General features: G+C 38.1%; 1 protein-coding gene across 1 annotated transcript in view; it reads right to left on the bottom strand.

Moving 5' to 3' along the window:
- RAP1B (RAP1B, member of RAS oncogene family) overlaps window positions 1-20051 on the bottom strand; it is a 45521-nt gene extending 25470 nt beyond the window's left edge. The window contains exon 1 of the mRNA XM_047865605.1: window positions 19882-20051. The gene's annotated coding sequence lies outside the window, so the exon portion shown is untranslated. The remainder of the gene's footprint in view (window positions 1-19881) is intronic.
- Window positions 20052-20458: the final 407 nt, after the last annotated feature.

Genomic DNA, 20458 nt, shown 5'->3' with positions numbered 1-20458 from the left:
CATTCCTTTATAAGAGCCCTCATTATTTCCTACAATGAAAAAGCGCGGGGGGGAGGGGTGGTGGATCCAAGAGGCAAACATGAAGAGAAAACATTAATATGTTGTACACTTGAATTTCAATGACCAGATTACAGATGTTAGTTTATTTTTAACTGTGAAGACAAAGAGGTAGGACAAGCTAGAAATCTGAGGGAAAAAAATATGACAACTACATTTTAGTGGCCTTTATACCCCAGAATAACTGTTGGTTTAGGACATTAAAATGTAGTGTTCGTGGGGCACCTAGGTGGCTCAGTCAGTTGAACATCCGACTCTTGATTTCAACTCAGGTCATGATCCCAGGGTTGTGGGATTAAGCCCTGTGTTGGGCTCCGTGCTAAGCATCTAACATGCTTAAGATTCTCTCTCTCCCCCTCTGCCTCTGCTCTTGTGCTCTAAAATAAATAAAAAATAAATAAATAAAATAAAATACAATGTAGTGTTTGCACTGTTACCTCACAATCAAGCAGGGTCTACAGAACAAAGGGCTATGTGTACACAGAAGAGAATTCTCTGCCTATACAGACATGTCGAACAAGGCTCAAGAAAACTATATGGATATTTAAACCAGACCAGTGGATATTTTAAAGAAGTAGGGCAGTTCACCAGGCAATGAGGACATTCTGGGAAAAGGGATTATGAATGCATGGTGTGGAGGGAGGGAGGAGTGGATGGACAAGGAAGGGGACCCTCTTAGCTTGAGAGTTTGACCTGTATTCGACAAGAAACTGAGACAAAGAGTTTGCAAGTTGGGAAATGATATGACCATATCTGTGTTTCAGAAACTGAGTATTAGTTTTCTGAATTCTGGGAATTGGGTAAGAAGCTACCGCAGGTGAGAGATGGTGATCTAAGTTAGGGCAGTGAGAGAAGGAATCAAGAAACATGGTGACTGACTAGATGGGTGAGGAAAATGGGATGGGATACAGCATGATCAGACATGGATAGTGAGGCCATTAAACCAGATTGGGAGCCTAAGAACAGACTTGGTTCAGTAAGTATCTTATCTTTTACAATAGGTCTTAAAAGATGGCGGGGTAAAAACTGACAATGGTATAGACATGGTAGTAGAATTTATTACTAAAGAGATTAGGAAGAAGATGCTCAATGTGCTCAAAAGGCTTCAGGCATAGAACAGAACATTGATTTGTTTAGCAAGACTGTAAATGTACCATGTATAATGTTCCACTCAATATTCCTGGCTTATTAATTGAAATGTATAATTCATTTAGATGACTACAAATCTCAATTTTAAGGTTTATAGTTTTAGTTAAGTCTTCATCAAATGATCTTTGATTTGATGAAGGCTTTTATCAATTTATGAACAGAAAAAATTAATACTGTACAAAACCAAAAGCCTTCCTAGGCTTAATGAGTATCTTGGGGCAAAATATTCAGTAACAAACTTGTGTTGTACAATAAACCATAACATATAAAAATCATTTGCTCACAAAGTGTCAAATAGTGTCTTTACACTTGCTTCTTTTCCTCCTTATCTGAAGCCTTTTGTGACCAGGGCAGTAAATATCTTGCATCCTATTTTCTCATTTCTTTAGGATTAAATAAGTAAGTACTGCTATGGTGACACCACTGCCAGTGTTTACTTCACATTCTTTTATTAACATCTAGTCTAAAGGAAAATTTATCTATTAAAAATCAGCCAAAACTACTATAAGCAAAGTACAGATTCCTTCCTTCTTTTGTGAAAAGAACACCATTCTTTCTCAACTTCAACCTAAAATTTTCCATTTTCTTGTCTTCTCAAGTTTTTTCATCGCTCAAATCTGATCTTTACATTTCTATATAGGAATATAATGTTGGTATACATTTGCTCTAAAGGCACAAGTAACTTTTCTACAACAATGTGGTCCAAGATATAAGCTGGCAAGTCTCACAGACTGGCAAAAAGAACCATAAAAAGCTAAAACAACATCAGAGGATTCTATTCACATTCTTAAAACAAGAAAAAAAGAGGATAACAACCGAGCAAACTATTCCAGAAGAGCCTATTTTAGCCAACAGATTAGTCAAATTAAAGATGCTATTATTATTTCACATATAGCCCCAAGAGGTACAGTTAAAAAATTTAATAATTACAAAATGGGGGGGGGGGGAAGGAAGGGAGGAAAAGGGGGAGAAACCAGGTCATTAATGTCCTTTTGGTATAAAGTATCGATATTTTGAATGGCTCTTTCCCAATAATACCACCAAGGCACAGTGCATGTTCCAGAATAGTTAAGCTACTATGGCTTAACTGCTGATAAAACTTGCAAAGATTTTTGGTAATTTTAAGTTATATACCTGCTATTAGAGAGATTTCAGCCATGGACTTCTCTGATTTATATACATGAGGACATACACAAGCCAATTCCAGCAAAGGAATGACTAGGCACAGACTATCCTAGACATTTCTTTAGAAACAGTCTCTGCAGTGCAAATCTATAAGCAAAACTCAAACCACTGTAAAGGGAACTAAGAGGAAAATTTCAGGTCACCTCAGACTTTGCTTTATTTAATGCAGTGCACTGAAATAAAGCATTAATCATCTGACAGATTATGCAATTTTAAATTAAAAAGTTGAGCAGCACCACTTTCTCATAAAGTCACCAATGATATGTCATACACAAATATATTCCTAAATAGATCAATTAAGCAAGTGCACTTTTGTATCTTCATTTGAACATTTAAAAATGTCCAATACTCAGAAACTTAAAAAATAAAAGCTGAAGTGCCCCCCAACACCTCCTCCCGCTAAGCCAATCACCTAGTTACCAGGCATTTCCTACACTTCTTAGAAACTGTGCCAACAGTGATATGCAAAGGAGATGGCTACAGCATAAAGTGGAATCAGGGTTACCAAAAGTCCTGGTTTTAGCACTGTAAGTCTTGTGTCCCAGGAAATCCTTAGTTCTGAGCAAATCAAGATGGTTGTTCATCTTAGTAGGAATACATCTTCATATGAATTTGCTTTCTGTTATGTTTCACAATCTTAAAGATACAAGAAGCTTCTAGGTGGCTCAGTCAGTGGAGTGTCTGACTCGTGATTTCGGATCAGGTTATGATCCCAGGGTTGTGGGGTCAGGCTCCACCTTGAGCATGGTGCCTGCTTAGGATTCTCTCTCTCTCTCTTTTTCTCCCTCCCGCTCCTCTCCCCTGCTCGCACATGTGTGCACTCTCTCTTAAAAAAAAAAAAAAAAAAAAAAAAAAGAAAAAAGAAAACAAAAGAAAAAAGAAAACAAAAGAAACTGCAAAGGCTTAGAAAACATCTTGCTTTACAAACTTGGGGTACGACATAGCTTATCTTTTTCTGCAACAGAATCATACTCTTCTCTGAAATGAAATATGGAAATTAAAAACCAAATTGTGTGTGACACTATGCATAAGAGCCAAGTTGAGTGTTTATATGGTAACAGACAATATTCGTATAGCATTTACAATTTACTGTATATCTTGACACGAGTTTTCTCATTTGGATACAAGTCTAGGGACGTTTCTCATTAAGAAACACTGTCCCCTGCTTAATTAGGAGTACCTTTCATCTAATTAGTATTTGAATATGCCTTAAGTGAAAGTCACAATGAAGGTTACAAAGATGAACAAAACATACTTGGTCTCAGGAAGCTTACAATTTTGTAGGAAAAATGACATAAAATATGAAAAATATCAAAAGAAACAAAAAATATTGTCAAAATCTGAAGACAGGTCAGGGAGAGATTTATGAAGAAGGAGGCAAATGACCAAATGGCACAGCACTTCAATAGGAAAGAACATACTAGAGAAAAGTGAAAGCAAAGGCACAGAAGGCAAAAAAATGTAGGAATATGAGTAGACTCCATAGAAAGCACAGTCTGAATGGATCTCAGGGTATAAATGGGAAAATAAAAACAGCAAGAAGGTCTACATACAGTTAACATAATATAGATCTCTGAGTTTGGTCAAGAACCTTGTCTCATTTTAAAGAAAAAAAAATTTTAATGTTTATTTATTTTTGAGAGAGAGAGAGAGAGAGGCAGAAAGATAGGGAGACACAGAATATGAAGCAGGCTCTAGGCTCTGAGCTGTCAACATGGCAGGGCCCTGATGCAGGGCCATGAAATCATACCCTAAGCCAAAGTGGGATGATTAACCGACTGAGCCACCCAGGTAGCCCTAGAAACCTTGTCTCATTTTTATAAGCAACAGTCCTAGACATTTTGAAGAGAAACATACCAATACTGAAAAAACTAGAGGTACTTTTTAAATGAATAAAAATAGTTCTAACAGAAGGCTGGACAATACATCTAGAAATGTTAAGCATTTTATTAAGATTATTTAAATATTGTCTACTTTTAAAATGCACCGGTTTGCAACAAAAACCTATAATGAGTTGATGAAAACTAAAATTAAGAGATCAGAAATAATGTACTGCGTGGAGGAAAGAAACTGCAAGAGACTGACAAAAAGTTAAGACAATCAGTAATTTCAGCTTCATTCTACAAGACTGTAGGAATACTATGTACCTACTATGTGCACAGAGTGCAGATACCAGATATACACATCAAGGCTATTTTTTATAACAGGATGTTAACTTTGATGCCATAGCATGTGATATCCAAAGCATACTGAGATTACTTTTAGTTAATACCGCGACCACACAACATGGCACCACTTAGGGTATTTGTGTTAAGATCTCACTTATATTGACAAATGAGGCAGATTCCTAGGGCAGGCCATACTTTTCCTCAAGAAGCTGCTTTGGATCCATCCAAGTACATAATACTCAGTTATGACTTAAATATCTCATGGCCAGGGATCTAAGTGTGAAGTTAATTGCTGCATAACCAGCACTTAACAGTTGGAATACAGAATGCAATTATTTGTTGAATGAATCAAAACCAGTTTCTTGCCCTAGGGTCTGGCAAACTCCAGACCTCAGGTCAAATCCCATTTACTGTCTGTTTTTTTATAATTAAAGTTTTGTTGGAACACTGCCACGCAATTGCATACTGTCTATGGTTGCTCATACTACAATGGTAGAGTTGAATGGTTGTGACAGAGACTGTATGGTCCACAAAGGCTAAAAATTTATGATTTGGCACTTTACAGAAAAAGTTTGCTGATACCTGCTCTATAAGCTAGAACCTCGAAGTAAGGATAGATCTTGTCCACTAATTCACTGGTGGCCAACGGGTTTTAGCTCAAACAACAACTCAAAATATCCTGGAGTGCAGTGTTGAGAATGATTCTGAGACCAACTCCAGTCTCAAAGGGAAAGATTACAGTTCTTAATTATCAATCACTACTGTGGTTTAGGAGGAGAAATAGGGTTGTAACTCTAAAAACACTGAAAACTTCTGTTGTAGAATACTTTAAATAACTAGCACTGCTGTTTGATAGTTTACAAAGATGTATTAATTAGCCACAAAATAATATGCACACTCTCTCCCCCCAAAAAACGTGAAAGGAATCACTGAGAATGGTTTGCCTGAATGCTGAAGACTGTCTACCAAAAACAATGACTTTGGATTCTGGCATAGTTGCTGATGCTCATTTTTACAACATTCATTCATTCATCATTCATTCATTCATTCATTCATTCATTCATTCAATATTCATTCATTATTCACTTGGTCAACAGATTCAGTTGTTTAGAACCATTCCTAAGGATGACTAAACAGTGTTATCAGGGGAACCTATGGCAAGAAGATAAGCCCCCAACATACCCCAAAACTCAATCAAGCTTTAAAGATAAAATTGAAAAGGGCATGTTGGGTAAAGTACATTTTTACATTTGAAGCTAAATTAAATCTGCCCCCTTTGATTCTGGAAGTAGTTAATGGAGCAAACAGTTTAACATTAAAGGATTCATGCCACTGGAGCTCTGCAAAGTTTCCCTTTAGATTATTTTAGAAAATTCCTTTGTTGGGGCGCTAAGTGGCTCAGTTAAGCATCCAATGTCGGCTCAGGTCATGATCTCACGGCTTGTGAGTTCGAGCCCCACATCGGGCTCTGTGTGGACAGCTCACAGCCTGGATCCTGCGTCTTCCTCTCCCTCTCTCTCTCTCTCTCTCTCTCTCTCTCTCTCTCTGCCCTACCCCCACGTGTGTGCGCGCAAGCTCTCTCTCTCAAAAATAAATATTAAAAAAGAAAATAAAATTCCTTTGTTTGCTGGACCTACAAGGACTTGCACCCTAGCTATAAAGGAGGCTGGGAAAACTAGTCTCCAGCATTTTTATTTCCTACGAAGCAAGTTTGTTAAACAGGACTTATTTAGATCTGTGTCTTTTCAGACACTGGTCTCTCTTAAGGTAAACGTGAACACACACATCTGTGTATCTATAAAAGACATTTTAAGGCAGATATTATATTTCTGTTAGATGTACTCTGGCCCATATGGGCCACACCCCAGAACGAAAGGAAGTAAGGAGCCATGCATGGGATATGGGAAGAGGTAACAAAACCACTGTGGGGAATGGTGACAAGGAGGGTCTCAAGATCAGATCAAATTTAAATCTGAAGACCCAGAAGCCTACAAGAGCTAAGTGATATTACAGCAGTGGTTATCATATTGATGACCTCTCATCATAGTAGGGATTTTAAGTGTTTGTGTGTGAGCGCGCATAAGTCTTTAAAAGCACTTCTGAAAGACTCTGATAGAACCTCCTTGTTCTTCCTAAAGTCTCTAAGACCTACATTCCTAGCAAAGAAAGGTCAGTTCACCACAGACTGTCTTACTCATCTTTTTGCCTTCAAATAACTGTCCCCCAATTTAGTAAAGAAAAAGAGGGTCTCTCTGTTCCTCAGGTCTCCAGAAATCAGATTCTTCAGCAATTTAAATAACTTGCTCTCAATGTCTTAACTTTCACAAGTCACAGAAAAAGAGAAAACAACCACTGCAAAGAGATGACCATTATTGGGGGTAAGAAAGCTAATGATGTATTTTTCTGTTCCTAGGTGAAGTCACATCTTCTCCAAGTTTGCTGATTTGTCATTTCAGAATTTAATACTAACACCAAAGATGCTTAATAAAGTCTTCTGAACAGGTTGCAGAATCAGATAACTACAACCACAGAGACATCCCTATTTGTTAGATAAAATATCTGCTTTCATATATTTCAAGCAAATGCTACACTAAGTACAGTTTATGAGCTGCTAGGGTAGAGGTAAAAGAAATCAGAAGTGAGGTGCTTTAGTACTAGCAGGTAAATTAGAATTTAAGTTAAGGGTAGATTCCAGAACAAACCAAACCTGTCTTCATAAATGGAAGAACATCACGACTATTTCTTTTAATATAAACACTCAAATTTTACAAAACACCACCATCTATAAGGATGGGGGAACATTTTTTTTAAAACATAATTTTACAATCTGTTTCAACATAAGGCTGAATTCAGAAACAGAATTAGTGTCTTCCATGAAAGAAGGAATAAATGACTGCAAAAAATATTTTATTTCATTGTACTGTTAACCTCCTAACTAGGATTAAATGACAAAGCTTAATGTGACTGCCCTCAAATGCATTTGAAACCATAAGAGGAATGCCATGATTTAGACTGTGGGTTCATAATTTGCATGACTAAATTACATTCTAAATGAAATTTCAAGCCCAGGACATTCCTAATGGAAAATTCCCTAGTAAACCTGCCAAAAGTTCAGAGGAGAAAAATTAACCAACTAACAAAAAAAACAGTGGAAGCAGAGGTACTTCCCATAGTTTTCTCTTGTAATTTTAGTATCTCAATCTAAGTAAGCAGCAGTTTATGCTAGCTGCTTAATGCCAACACTGGTTTATGCAACTAATTGTTTTATGAAGTTATTTTTAACTAATTTAAGTTCTTCCTTTTACACTTTGCCATGGTCAGTTTGTTCAAAGATGCTCTCAGTTATTGAGTAAAATAAAGTCCATTTAGAAAAATAAAATGCATGCCACACTTTGGAAGCCACAAATAATGCTTGTATTTGGCTTTCTCATACATTACTCACTTACTTGCATAATTAGTAGGTCAGTAAGTTTTTTTTTTTTTTTTAAAGTAGCTTCAGAACTTGCCTGTCTTGGCAATTCTGAGAAATAGAAGTCAGTATCCAAAAAATAGCATATACATGTTTGCATTCTTGGACATTCGTATATACCAAATGAATGGAGAAAAGCAATGAGAACCAAAGTTTGGGTGTTAATTAGGTTGTTAGAATAAGGAGTGCACATGGGGAAACCACAAAAAGTATGCAGGGACTTTCTGTAATCAATTCTGAGTTCCAAAGAAGCATCTTCAGATATTTCCTTCCTTCCTTGTCAAAAACAAGTGATTCCATCAAGGATTTCTATTTTTTATATGTTTATGTATTTTGAGAGAAAGAGTATGTGTGTAAGAGAGCATGCATGCATGGGCAAGGCGGGGGAGAGGAGAGAGAGAATCCCAAGCAAGCTCCACACTGCCAGTGCAGAGCCCAACTCAGGACTCAATCCCAAGAACTGTGAGATCATGACCTGAGTTGAAGTCAAGGATTGGATGCTTAACCGACTGATCCACCCAGGCACCCCCCCCTCCCCCGCTCCCGATCAAGGATTTTTAGAGATCAAGTCAGCCCTATATAGTATTCCTATTCCAACCTCCTATTGTACTCTTACTTCACAATTAAATGTATCATGTAATTTTTAGAAACCTTATGAACTGGGAGACAAACTACATGATATCTTAAAAGACTTTAAAAATCTACTAAGAAATTGTGGCTAATATATGAGCTGTCAATCATTAAACATTTTAAAAAACCACTTATTATGTTCCAGGCACCAATATACACAAATGAATCTTCACTATTTCCAAACATTTAACTGGATTCTAAGGAATTAGGTGGTTTTCCCATTCCTTAAGAGACTCATCACCCTAAACAGGGCATTCCAGCCTGAATCTGTGTCGAAAAGAATTGCTTGGCAGAGACTGTTTCTAAGCTAATGTTTTCAGACCCTGATGTCCTCCCCAAAGACACAAAGTAATAAAGAGTAAAGTCTTTCTAACAATTTTAGATCCATTTTTCATGGAAGATATAATTTTTTTACAGAGCAAAACCTCACCTAAGTACTACCATGAGGCTATTTAAAGTTTTTATTCATCCTATTCAGTGTGACTATTCATGTTTCACTTTAGAAATATTAAGAGTTTGAATACTCTTACTAATATTCAAAACAAATCTTTCCACAAAATTCTGAATTCCAAAACACCTGGGACCAAGAATTCTAAGTGAGGGATTCTGGGCCTATAATTCATTTCATAAACATCTATGATAGCAAAACACTTCTTTGAAAAACTTTGCATTTTCTAATTTCCGTATTGTTGCCTACCCTGATTCACTGATGGTCTAAACCTTACGTTCTCTCTTGATATCATGTATAGATCATACTCACCTCATTTTTTAGGTCTTTTTGTACTACTAGAGCCTAAGATTCTTCACTATTCCTCTGACTCTATAACCATTCATCTCTATCCCTCATTTGGGTATCAATTATTATTATTTTGAACTGCTATTTAAATTTCAGATTAACTTTTCATGTCTTTGCTAAAACCTTTTGTGCATAATTACGTGATTTAATTCTAACATACAGTAACTGAGAACAACTAGCTCTCAATAACATGCAGTCAGATGAATGAGTCCTCAAGAGACAGATGCCCTAAATAATGAAGAATTATAGTTGGAAACAGATATAACACTTAAAAAAATTAGCGTAAATGGCCTATGATGGGAACTGATAAACTATGGAATACTTTATGTATTTTTCTCATTAAAATAAAAAATTGTTGAGCACTATGTGCCAGTTACTGGGCTAACCATTTGAGATTGTGGTGGCAAAGTGACATGGTATTCCTGGCCTCCTGAAACAGTTTAGAGAGCAAGAGAGAATAAGTGGATAAATGTTACTGATTATGATAAGAGCTATGACGACAATAAAGGGGATACTCCTTTACATAAGGTGATCAAGAGAAACTTCCCTGTAAATGTACAGCTGAGTTAAGATATAATGTTGACACTGAGTCAGAACTGCAGAGAGCTGGAGAAAGATCACACTAGAGAGTAGCTGTAAACCCCAAATCTCAAAAGATGGTAAAGGGCTTGTTGGGTCAAGATCAGAAAGAAGTTCAGTATGGATAGAGCTTTGTTAACAATGGAGAAGAGATAAAGTTGTGAAATAAGCAAGAACTGGGTCTGGTTTCTATTTTAAGACCGGGGGGGGGGGGGGGGGGAATTGGGACTGGAGGATACTACATGATCTGATTTACATTTTTTTTTTTTTTAATTCTAGGTGGAGACTGAGCTAGATGAAGACAAGAACTGAAACAAGTTAGGAAGCTCCTGTAGGAGTCAAACAAGAGAGGACTGGCTTAAACAAGAGTAATACCACAGAAACACAGGATTTTAGCGCTCAAAAAGACCTAAACAGCCATTTAATCAAACTTGCTTTATGGAAAGATAAGTCCTAAGAGAGAAGTTAACTTGTTCAAGGTTTTACAGCTAGTGCCAGAGAGAAGCCTGAGACACTTAGGTCAAAATTATAATCACTAAGCCATGCTACTTAACAGCCTGGAATCAAAGGTCTAGCAACTACTGAAAACTAGCACATGATTCCTCAAATTTACCCCTCAAGCTTCAAGTCATCAGCTAAAACTTATGCGAAAAGTAAGTGTTCAATTTGAGCACCTGAAGGTTCAGAGGAAAGTACACAAAGGGTCTGTCTGTTGAGGAATAAAAGTACTCTCAGCTCACACTGCTTAGTGATGGAACTTTTACTTTAAACCCCACAATCTCAGATAGGTAATATTAATTTATCTTCTACCTAGGACCCTTTCTTTGGTAGATAAGATGGATCAATCACTAAAACATCACAAATGCTTTTCAAAGTGTTTATCATTCCTGTTCAATCAGAACTCTAAAGTGAGTGCAGTTAACAGTAGTCTTGTTCATTAGAAAGAGAACGTCTTAATCATCTTCCTTACTCTTTTCTGCACTATTTCCTGCCCTTCTACCTCTTCACTGCCTATTATCACCATCATCACTTTCATGTCAACAGAAAAATGTTATGAATGCTCTTCTGTCCTTAAAAGCTTGCACATCCTGTCTTCTCTTTGTTGAAGATGATGAAGGTGACAGGACTTTTGAAAGAAAAAAAAGTATAAAAAAATCTAAAATAGAGAAAATTTCATACAAATTTTTTTTCAGCTAGCAACTAAAACTGCATAAGCAATAGCCAGTGCTATTAATTGTGATTAATTTGGGTGTCCTGAACCTAAACTATAATCTCAGTATGTTCCTTAGTTCAGAACAGCTGACCAGGTAATTGTTTAATATAGAGAGAACTAAAGCTTCCTATTAAATTCCTCCCCCTCACTGTGGAATTAGCTTTTGTAGGCAGGAGTTCTATAATGCTTACTCCTCAAAGCTACCCCAAAGTTAGCATTTTTACACTTACTCCTCTACACCACTCCACGCCTCTGCCTCTTCCTCTTCTGTCAACGCTGTTCTTTCAAACAGTGGAACTCAGACTCACTACTCTTCACAGAACACATCCATTTTATTATCTCTAGGGAAATAACTGGCACTAAATTTCTAAGAAATTAAGTACAGTATAAGCTACAACTTACCCACCTTCTTTCATAATCTGAAACTTATTACTTGAACTGAATGCAGATTAGCCTAAAACCCCTTTAAAATTTGGAACTGGGGTGCCTGGGTGACTCAGTCGGTTAAGTGTGTCTGACTCTTAGTTTTTGCTCAGGTCATAATCTCCCCGTTTGTGAATTCGAGCCCCACATCATGCTCTGTGCTGACAGTGCAGAGCTGCTTGGGACTCTCTCTTTCCCTCTCTCTCAAAAATAAATAAACTTTACAGTAAATTAAAAAAATAAAAGATTTGGGGCGCCTGGGTGGCGCAGTCGGTTAAGCGTCCGACTTCAGCCAGGTCGCGATCTCGCGGTCCGTGAGTTCGAGCCCCGCGTCAGGCTCTGGGCTGATGGCTCGGAGCCTGGAGCCTGTTTCCGATTCTGTGTCTCCCTCTCTCTCTGCCCCTCCCCCGTTCATGCTCTGTCTCTCTCTGTCCCAAAAAATAAATAAACGTTGAAAAAAAAAATAAAAAAAATAAAAGATTTGGAGCTGTTCTATGACATGAAGTTTATAAAAATCCTTAACAAGGATTGCTACAACTGTTCCTAAACAAGCATGAAAGAAGAACTTTCTCTCAGAAGAACTTACATTTGTTTTAAAGGTATCTACTAAAGGGGCTCTTGGGTGGTTCAGTCGGTTGAGCATCTGAGTCTTGATTTTGGCTCAGGTCATGATCCCAGGGCCGTGGGATCTGCATTTGGGTCTATGCTAAGTGTGGAGCCTGATAAAGACTCTCTCTCCCCCTCTTACCTTCCCCACTTTGTGCATGTTAAAATTTAAAAAATATATACATTTTAAAATGTATCCACTAAAGGTAGACAACACAGCAAATTCTCAGGTCAAAGAGACATTATTAAACTTGAAATGAGAAGAAAATTGATAGCTTTACTACAGGAAAGCTACTAAATATTCTAAAATCATGAAAGTCAACTATTAAAAAAACTACCTTAAGGTTATGTCAGAATTTGGGCACACGTACAATCTATGTATAGATGAATTACCAGGTGTACAAAACAAATATTAAAACCAAGAAATAGGCTTAAATTAATAATCAGCTAATCTGTTACTATGATCAAAAGTTGAATGGAATGCTCAAGAAGTCTATTAAAAAAGTCAACCTAAAATGACTACATATTAATAAGAGATTTCAAGATGAAGCACATGAAAACATGGCTTCACATTTATCTATGGTTCCTATTCTTATATTCCCCTCCAACATAAATCAAAGATGGTAAACACTGAGAACAAAGCATGGAAAAATGAGTGTACAAAAAGGTGAATAATAACCACACAGCTGGAAAAATTTTGTAGCCTTAAATGTCGATATTCTCTTTTGATACTACACCAAAACTTGACAACTGGTTGCAATATACTGGAACGGAAACCTTACCAAAAAACTTTAGATCTGCCGGAATATTAAAACCCATTGGTTTAATGGAAGGATTTCTTACCCATGCATGATTTTGTAACATCATGCATTGGTCACTTAGAAAACACTTGTACAGAGTTATGTGGATCTTCAAATGTTGACACATTATATATTCTTTTTAAAAAACTATCTTCTTTAACATCACTAATATCATCAGAAAATTTTTTCTAAATATTGGGAAGCTGTCAAGAGCACAGTGGCTGATATAAATTTTCCAAAATTCTGATTTTCACTTGAAAACTGGAACTTTATCATTGACCATAAATACTGTTGATCCTTTCCTTAAAGCAACAGGCTCATTTTGTTTATTATGGAGAAAATGTCTCCCCAGTACCCAAGTCTGAATAACTAGTTTTTCAGGGATTCTTTAAAGTAAAAATGGTATTCATGAAAAAAGTGGCTGGTTCAGCTTGCAACTCAAATTACACAAATGCTTTTCCTATAGACAACTGTTATATCTTCAATATGCCAGCAAAAACAGTGTTTCAAGCAATCTTTTCATTCTGTCATAGTATATTGAAATAATATGTACAAGAGCCAAGATTTGATTAAAAAACAAAAAAACAATTTTTTTTTTTGTTTTTTTTACTTCTTCATCAAGTGCATTTAGGTAAGTGAAGTTTTTTGTTTCTGGTTTTTGTTTTTTTGTGCATGGCAGTGAAGAATACAATGACTATGAATACAGCGTGGTGCTCTGACTTGACTGGTTCTAAGGTGCCCTAAATTTTACCCACCACTGCTTTCGTACCATTGGTACACATGTCAACACAGTAAAAAAGGTAAAGAACATCTCAGTATTATTGTAAAATCAGTTTTGTATGTGCAGACTCCTGAAAATGTTCACGCAACCCCAAGGATTCTTTGGAGCATACTTTGAAAACCACTGAGCTAGACAATTTGTTATGCTGTTCACAATCACAATGATTTTGTCTTAGTCCTTATTCATACATTAATAACAGTCTTAAAAATCAACTTCAGCTGGAAGAAGCAACGCTACAGAGGAATAAAAGTTTTATAGAACAAGAACTAATACGACATTAGTATAGTCTCTATAATAATTTACGGATAATACTCCACTTAATCCTCAACAACCCAAGGGATGCCTGGGTGGCTCAGTGGGTTAAGCATCTGACTCAAGTCATGATCTCACAGTTGTGAGATCAAGCCGTGTGTTGGGCTCCAAGCCCTCTCCCCCTGCCCCTCATCGGTGTGTGCACTCTCTTAAAAAAAAAAAAAAATCCTCAACAACTCTAATATATGTTATTTTTCCCACTGAGGAACCACGAGTAGGAAAACTTCGGAAAGGGAAGTACAAATTTTGCCTAAAACTTCATTGTACTGGTGGAATTATAAGTGATACTGTCTTCTTTGTATTCTTCTGCGTTCTAAAACACTTTAACAAGAAAATTAAAAAGACAAACATTTAAAAATGCAGCCAATCTTACCAATACAAACCCAGTGCAATTTCAAGTTGAAGAATTTCAAGAGCAGAAGAAAATACACACATATTTGTGTACTTCATCCCTATCCTTATTATTTGTACAGTATAGAATTCAAGATTACCAAAGGATTCCTCAGTTTTGTTATCAAGTAACTTAAACATAACTTATAAATCTTAGAAGTAGCAGCTATAACTTTGTTAGCATAAAATAGTAATATTCTCACTGCAACCTTAAAACACAAGGTAACAGTTGGATGCAATATGCATACCATTTTGACACCAAAAACCTATTAATTAAACAGTTTATATTTACAGTTTTTATTTTATCGATATCCTCAGTTCCATTAACTTTCAGAAAGTCTCCCAATTTTTTTTAGAATAAAGTGACTTGGAAAAATATATTCCAATGTATAAACTTTAGAAGTATAAATTTTAGAAGACACAGATAATTAGAACTTTATTTTACATAACATTTTCCATTTCCTTTCCAGAAGCCTTTGCCAAAAACTGCTATTACATGGACAAAACAGATTTTCTTTCATCTTTTTTCTCTTCCCACAAAGCAGAGGAAAGCAACAGGTAATCTACCAGTGAGGCCATCAGTTCTGTGTATGTTTTCAAGAAAAAGTTATTTAATGAAATGCTAAGTTTTGAATAAGAAAAAATGTCTATTTTATTAAAAGTACATATTTACTGAAATAAATTTTCAGAGCAACTACTGAAAAATTCAGCAAGATCTATAATGTAGTGAAGGTGCTGATTCCAAGTCAATAATTTAAAGCAATCAAAATTATTTATAACTGTTTTTAAATAGATGTTCTCTTCCTTTAATATCTTTATTGAGTCTATCTGTACAACAGTTAAAAACATTCAATTCCTCACCACTGGAAAAAACTACCTAGCAAATTATCTCATAAGATCAGAATCCCATTTAAATTTAAAAGGTCTCACTGGTTACATACATAAAATATATAAGGTATATAAAGGAGCTTATCTACAAAATTATAAAATAGCATAACTATAAGAGTAAGCTTTAGAAGCCAGCTCAATGTAAAAATCCAGAATCAGAACATTAATTACTCTCTGTGGTTAGAAAGACTAAGATTCTTAATTTAAAAGTAAACATATTTCTAGTACTCAAGTACCTCAAATACAAATAATTTTAATCATAGTTATATTCCAGATACTGTTCTGTATAATAAAAACCAGATGGAAATTCTGCAATTCATGTTGCAAGTATTTTTTCTTTTGGTAATTTAAATATTATTTAAAACCTGGTACATTTCCCTAAATGTTCATTTCTTTCTTTTATAAATTTAAGGTTCCTTAGAAACAGTTTAAAAATTCTTGATCCTGTGTTAATGCAGAACAAAAATTCTTTTTAAATTGCTACTGAAATAATAATCACTTGCTGTATACCCTTAATTTGACTAACATCAGGAATAAACACATCCAAGTAGCAAGTATGGAATACTGGTATTTCTTTTTGTTTGTGGCACATTTTAAAAAGTGATTTTAATTCTTTAAAGGCAGCACAAAAATGGTTCTTCTTTAAATGTCTTTAAAATAGAAATTCCATGGGGTACCTGGATGGCTCAGTCCGTTAAGTGTCCAACTGTCAATTTCAGCTCAGATCATGATTTTACGGTTTGTAACATCAAGCCCCACATCGCTCCATGCTGAGCATGGAGCCTGCTGGGAATTCTCTGTCTGTCCCCTGCCACCCCCCATGGTCCAGGTGCATGCTCTCTCCTCCCACCCCCACCCCCAAAAAGAGAAATTCTATGGAAAAGGGATTGGTCTTAAAATCCAGTGTTCAACTAGGCTCAAAGTATAGCAAGCCAGTCTTTATTGCAAATGGATAAATTCATTCTATTTTTTGTAAGCTACTGCTTCCAATGTATTCATGAGATTTCCAAAGAATTAATAAACTAAAGACTTAAGTTCTCAAATGGTAATTAGTACCTTTTGATACTACTGCAAAATATCTAAGAACACTGAAAAATATTTGGCTTCAGCCCAAGTGTTTCAGCACATGGTACTCCTGTTTATTGAAAAATTTGTTCAATGTTATAATGAATCATTGCATCAGCCAAAATATCTGTTCCTTAACTTTTTCTAAAAGAAATTTAACTTAAAAAGGCTAATAGTAAAAACTTCAGCCTAATCTCTTAGACTATGGAGTCCTCAAAAATGGTAAGAGGGGAAAAATAATCAAGGCACATATTTAGTCACAACTTTATGTGGTCTTACAAAGTTTAAGATAAATCTTTATCAAGTTTTCTCTAGACTGAACATGTGACATCACTGTCATAACAAAAAAAGAGCACTTTTGAATATTTAGTTCACAAAGACTAAACTATTCCTGGTGTGTCAAATTTAGACAGCACAGATCAATACCCACCGTCTTTATATATACACATATACACGGGAACATGTTATTGTAAGTCTAGGAAAATGACACATGTGTATCAATAAGATCTTGGTATTATTCAGTAATAAAATTACCTATTTAAAATCACACATTTGGGAAAAAACTAAATATCTGTGTAAAACAGTGAGATTTTCTTTGTATCCAGATCTAGTTCACACATTAATTTTACTCCCCTAACAGATATTTATCAAATACCTACAACAAAAGTCAAAACTGAACGAGCAATTTCTCATCCCAATCTCAGACTTTCTACTTAAAACAACATGTATAATTAGTTACCATGTTATCAATCTCTGCATAGGCCTTCTACCAGTCTTGAATTACATTGAAGATACACTTAATATGATATTTATGTACATGATCAAAGTTTTAGGATTAATTCTTCATTACAACTCAATAGATGCCCCTTAGCATGGAGGCTTACTTTCCTTTCATATAGCAAAGAGAAATGTTGGAATTTTATAGTTAAGGATTATCTTGAGGATAAAATGAAAATCAGTTTGTAAAATTAAAAGGATCCCAAAGCCAATGTGTTAATGTTTATTTCTGAAGGAAGACAAAGTGCTCTCCAAATAGTCTCTCTTTAATGTTTACTACAATTAATTTTTCTACCTAAATGCTAAACCCTTATGTGCAAAGGCAAGGTTCTCAGAACTAAGATTATAATGGGGAATGAAGTGGATCAGTTCCTCCCCTCATTATGCTTACATTTAACAAACTGGTATTATCTATGTACAATGTACCAAGTACATGTGCAATGTACGTGCTTTGGGGCATACAAAGAAGACATCCTGTCCTTGGACTTTACAATTTAGAGTAATAGATAACAAAAATCATACGAATAATGACAACAGAACAGTAGCAGAATGTTGGAAGTGATAGGTGTCATAGCAAGAGAGGACTTTCCTGGAATGGAGCAGGGGGTATTACGGAGAGAATGCAAAAGACAGAGCAATTATTTTCATGCCCCCATCACATTTTTTAAATTAAGCCAGTGTATTATTGGGCTCTTCAGTTGTATTGATACCTCGAACATTAAAACAAAACTGGCTACAGGTGTTTTAAAGATCTGCTCTGGGGCTTCCTCAGATAAGACAACATCACAATTTATTGTGAATGCCAAACAAGAAAATCCAAGTGAAAACACTTGGTGCAGTGCAGAGTTTAAAAGCAAAGACGGGCTCAAATAAGACACTCATTCAGGGTTCTGTGTCCTTAAAGTTATGTAGCCTCCTTGACTGTCAATTTCCTCTCCTAAAATCTGGAAATGAAACTACCCAAGTGGTTCTTCCACAACTTGACTAAGGTACCAATCGTTTTGTGTATGATTACTATCCTGTAAAAATGTAATTCACTATAAAAATACTTTATTTCTTCTTCCAGTTTCTCTATTACATACTGTCCTAAAAGTCCGCAAGGCCACTAACCTTATCTTTTCTAGGCCTCAGTTTCCTCCTCCATAAAATGAGAGGGTGAGACTGGATGACCTAAATAGTCCCTTCCGGCTCTTAAAAAGTCCCATGACTCCGTTATGACTCAAATACTATTCAAGAGTCAGCTTTCAGAAGTGATAGGACTTTGAAGTTAAATGAACATCTCCCTTCTTTTATGTTACTTCTTGCTAAGATAAGATTTTGTTGAGCAAGTCTAAACAGCTTTCCAATTACAAAAAAGTCAAAAATTTACAAGTTAGAAGCTTTAAGTTGTAAGCACTCGATATATATTAGATGCTACCAGCAAAACAAAAATCCAATTAGACTGAATTAATTTTAAAATCACGATGTTCATTTAGTGTCAACTTCTACCCCGTTAAAAATGTAATTTCCCGTTACTGTAATACAGAACTGCTTATGTTCCTTCCAAACAAGAGTTGCAGGGCAAAAATGCTTTGCTAAACTAATAAATGTGTGGGGCGGGCGGGGGGGGGGGGGGTGGCGGCGAAGGGGAAGCAAATCTTGTGCTTAAACTCGCAAGGATGATCTTTTCTCCAAAAGCCATCAGTTCTTTTCAGAAGAAAAATCCAAATGGCCCAGTTAACTGGGGACAGTTTTAAATAAAATTCATGGTGCTGACAGTTTTAAGATTAGACACATCGAGATGGCGAAAAAGAGAAGACGACAAACTTCCTGGATTTTGTCTCCCTCTGTAAGAGAAAAGAGATTTCCTCTTGCTGACGAAAGGAAAGGCCCCTTTAACAGTTTTTCCCTACGCGGTGGCTGCTGCCAGACTAGGTGGGGCTCCCTCCGCTGCCTTCCTCCTGCCACTTCCCGCAACAAATGGAGCAAACCAGTCCCGTTTCAGGCAAACTTTTTCCCTGTCAGGCTGGAGCCTGCAGGGCGCCGGGGAGTGGTTTCCCCGAACGCTCCCCGTCCTGGCTCGGGGCTGGGGGAAGCTGGGTCTTCTCAAAGGACAACTTTCTGGTTTCCGTTCTAACTTCCACCCACACCCAGGAGGGCACAGGGGTGGCCAGCGAAGGGGCTCCGGCGCGGGGTACTAGTGTTCCGGGGAGCCCGGCGGGGGACGGCGGGCAGCGGGAGAGGCTGCGGCGGCCGCGGGCAGGAGGGAGCGAGCGGGTGGTGGGGGGGGGGGGGTCCTCGGGCTCTCACTTCCTCCGCCATATTTCAGACATTTGACCCCTTCCGCAAAGCGCGCTGTTCCCCGGCGGCGGCGGCGGCGGCTCGTCCCCGCCGGCCCGGGAGGCAGCGCGTTCGCCGGCCGGACGCCGGGCCCTCGCACCACCTGCCGCGCGCCGTGAAGCCGCCACCGCGGCCGCCAGGGTCCCTGACCGCCGCGCGCGCCCCGCCCGGCCCGCGCCGCACCCCACCCGCTCCCCTCAGCCGGCGCCCGGCCCCCGCCCCGCGCGGCCGCGGCCGCCGCTCCCCTCAGCGGCCACGCACACACTCTGCGAACCTCTCACGCTGTCACCGGGTCCCCGCAGCCCGCGTCGCCCCGTGCCTTGCGCTCCCTCCGGGTCGCTGCTCCGGCGCCACGGCGGTCCTGCCGCTGCCGCCGCCGCCGCCGCTCGGGCTGGTTTACACGCCTGACTCTGGGCGAGGTTTGGCGGTGTCGCCTTGACGTCAGGCGTTCAGCCTCGCTCTCGCTTCCGTCCGCGGGCGGGGCGCGCGGGTGCGCGGCCGAGGAAGGGGCGGGGCCGCGGGGCGGAGCGAGGGGAGCCGAGGGGGCGGGGCCTTGCGCGCCGCCGCAGCGCAGGCCGGACCCACGCGGCGCCCTTCGCGGCAGCGTTTTCTCCGCGGTGTGTCTCTCCCTGCTCTCGTCCCCCTTTCAGCTTCGCCTGGGCCACCTGGTTCGGGACCCATAGGCGTGTCGGCTTCGCTGACTTCAGCGGGTTACAGTGGTGCGAAGGGCTTAGAAACCCTCCGAAACTTAAAAGATGCGTTTATTGCGAACTGTAATTCAGTCACCAACGCCACCTAACAGTTGGTGCTCGCGTATTCCTTTGTGCTGGGGAAAGTGGCTGGGAAGTAAT

This window comes from Prionailurus viverrinus, chromosome B4 (assembly GCF_022837055.1).
Source record: "Prionailurus viverrinus isolate Anna chromosome B4, UM_Priviv_1.0, whole genome shotgun sequence".
NCBI classification, from domain to species: Eukaryota; Metazoa; Chordata; class Mammalia; order Carnivora; family Felidae; genus Prionailurus; species Prionailurus viverrinus.
The sequence above is the reverse complement of the archived record's forward strand: the minus strand, read 5'-3'. Positions and strand labels throughout refer to the sequence as shown.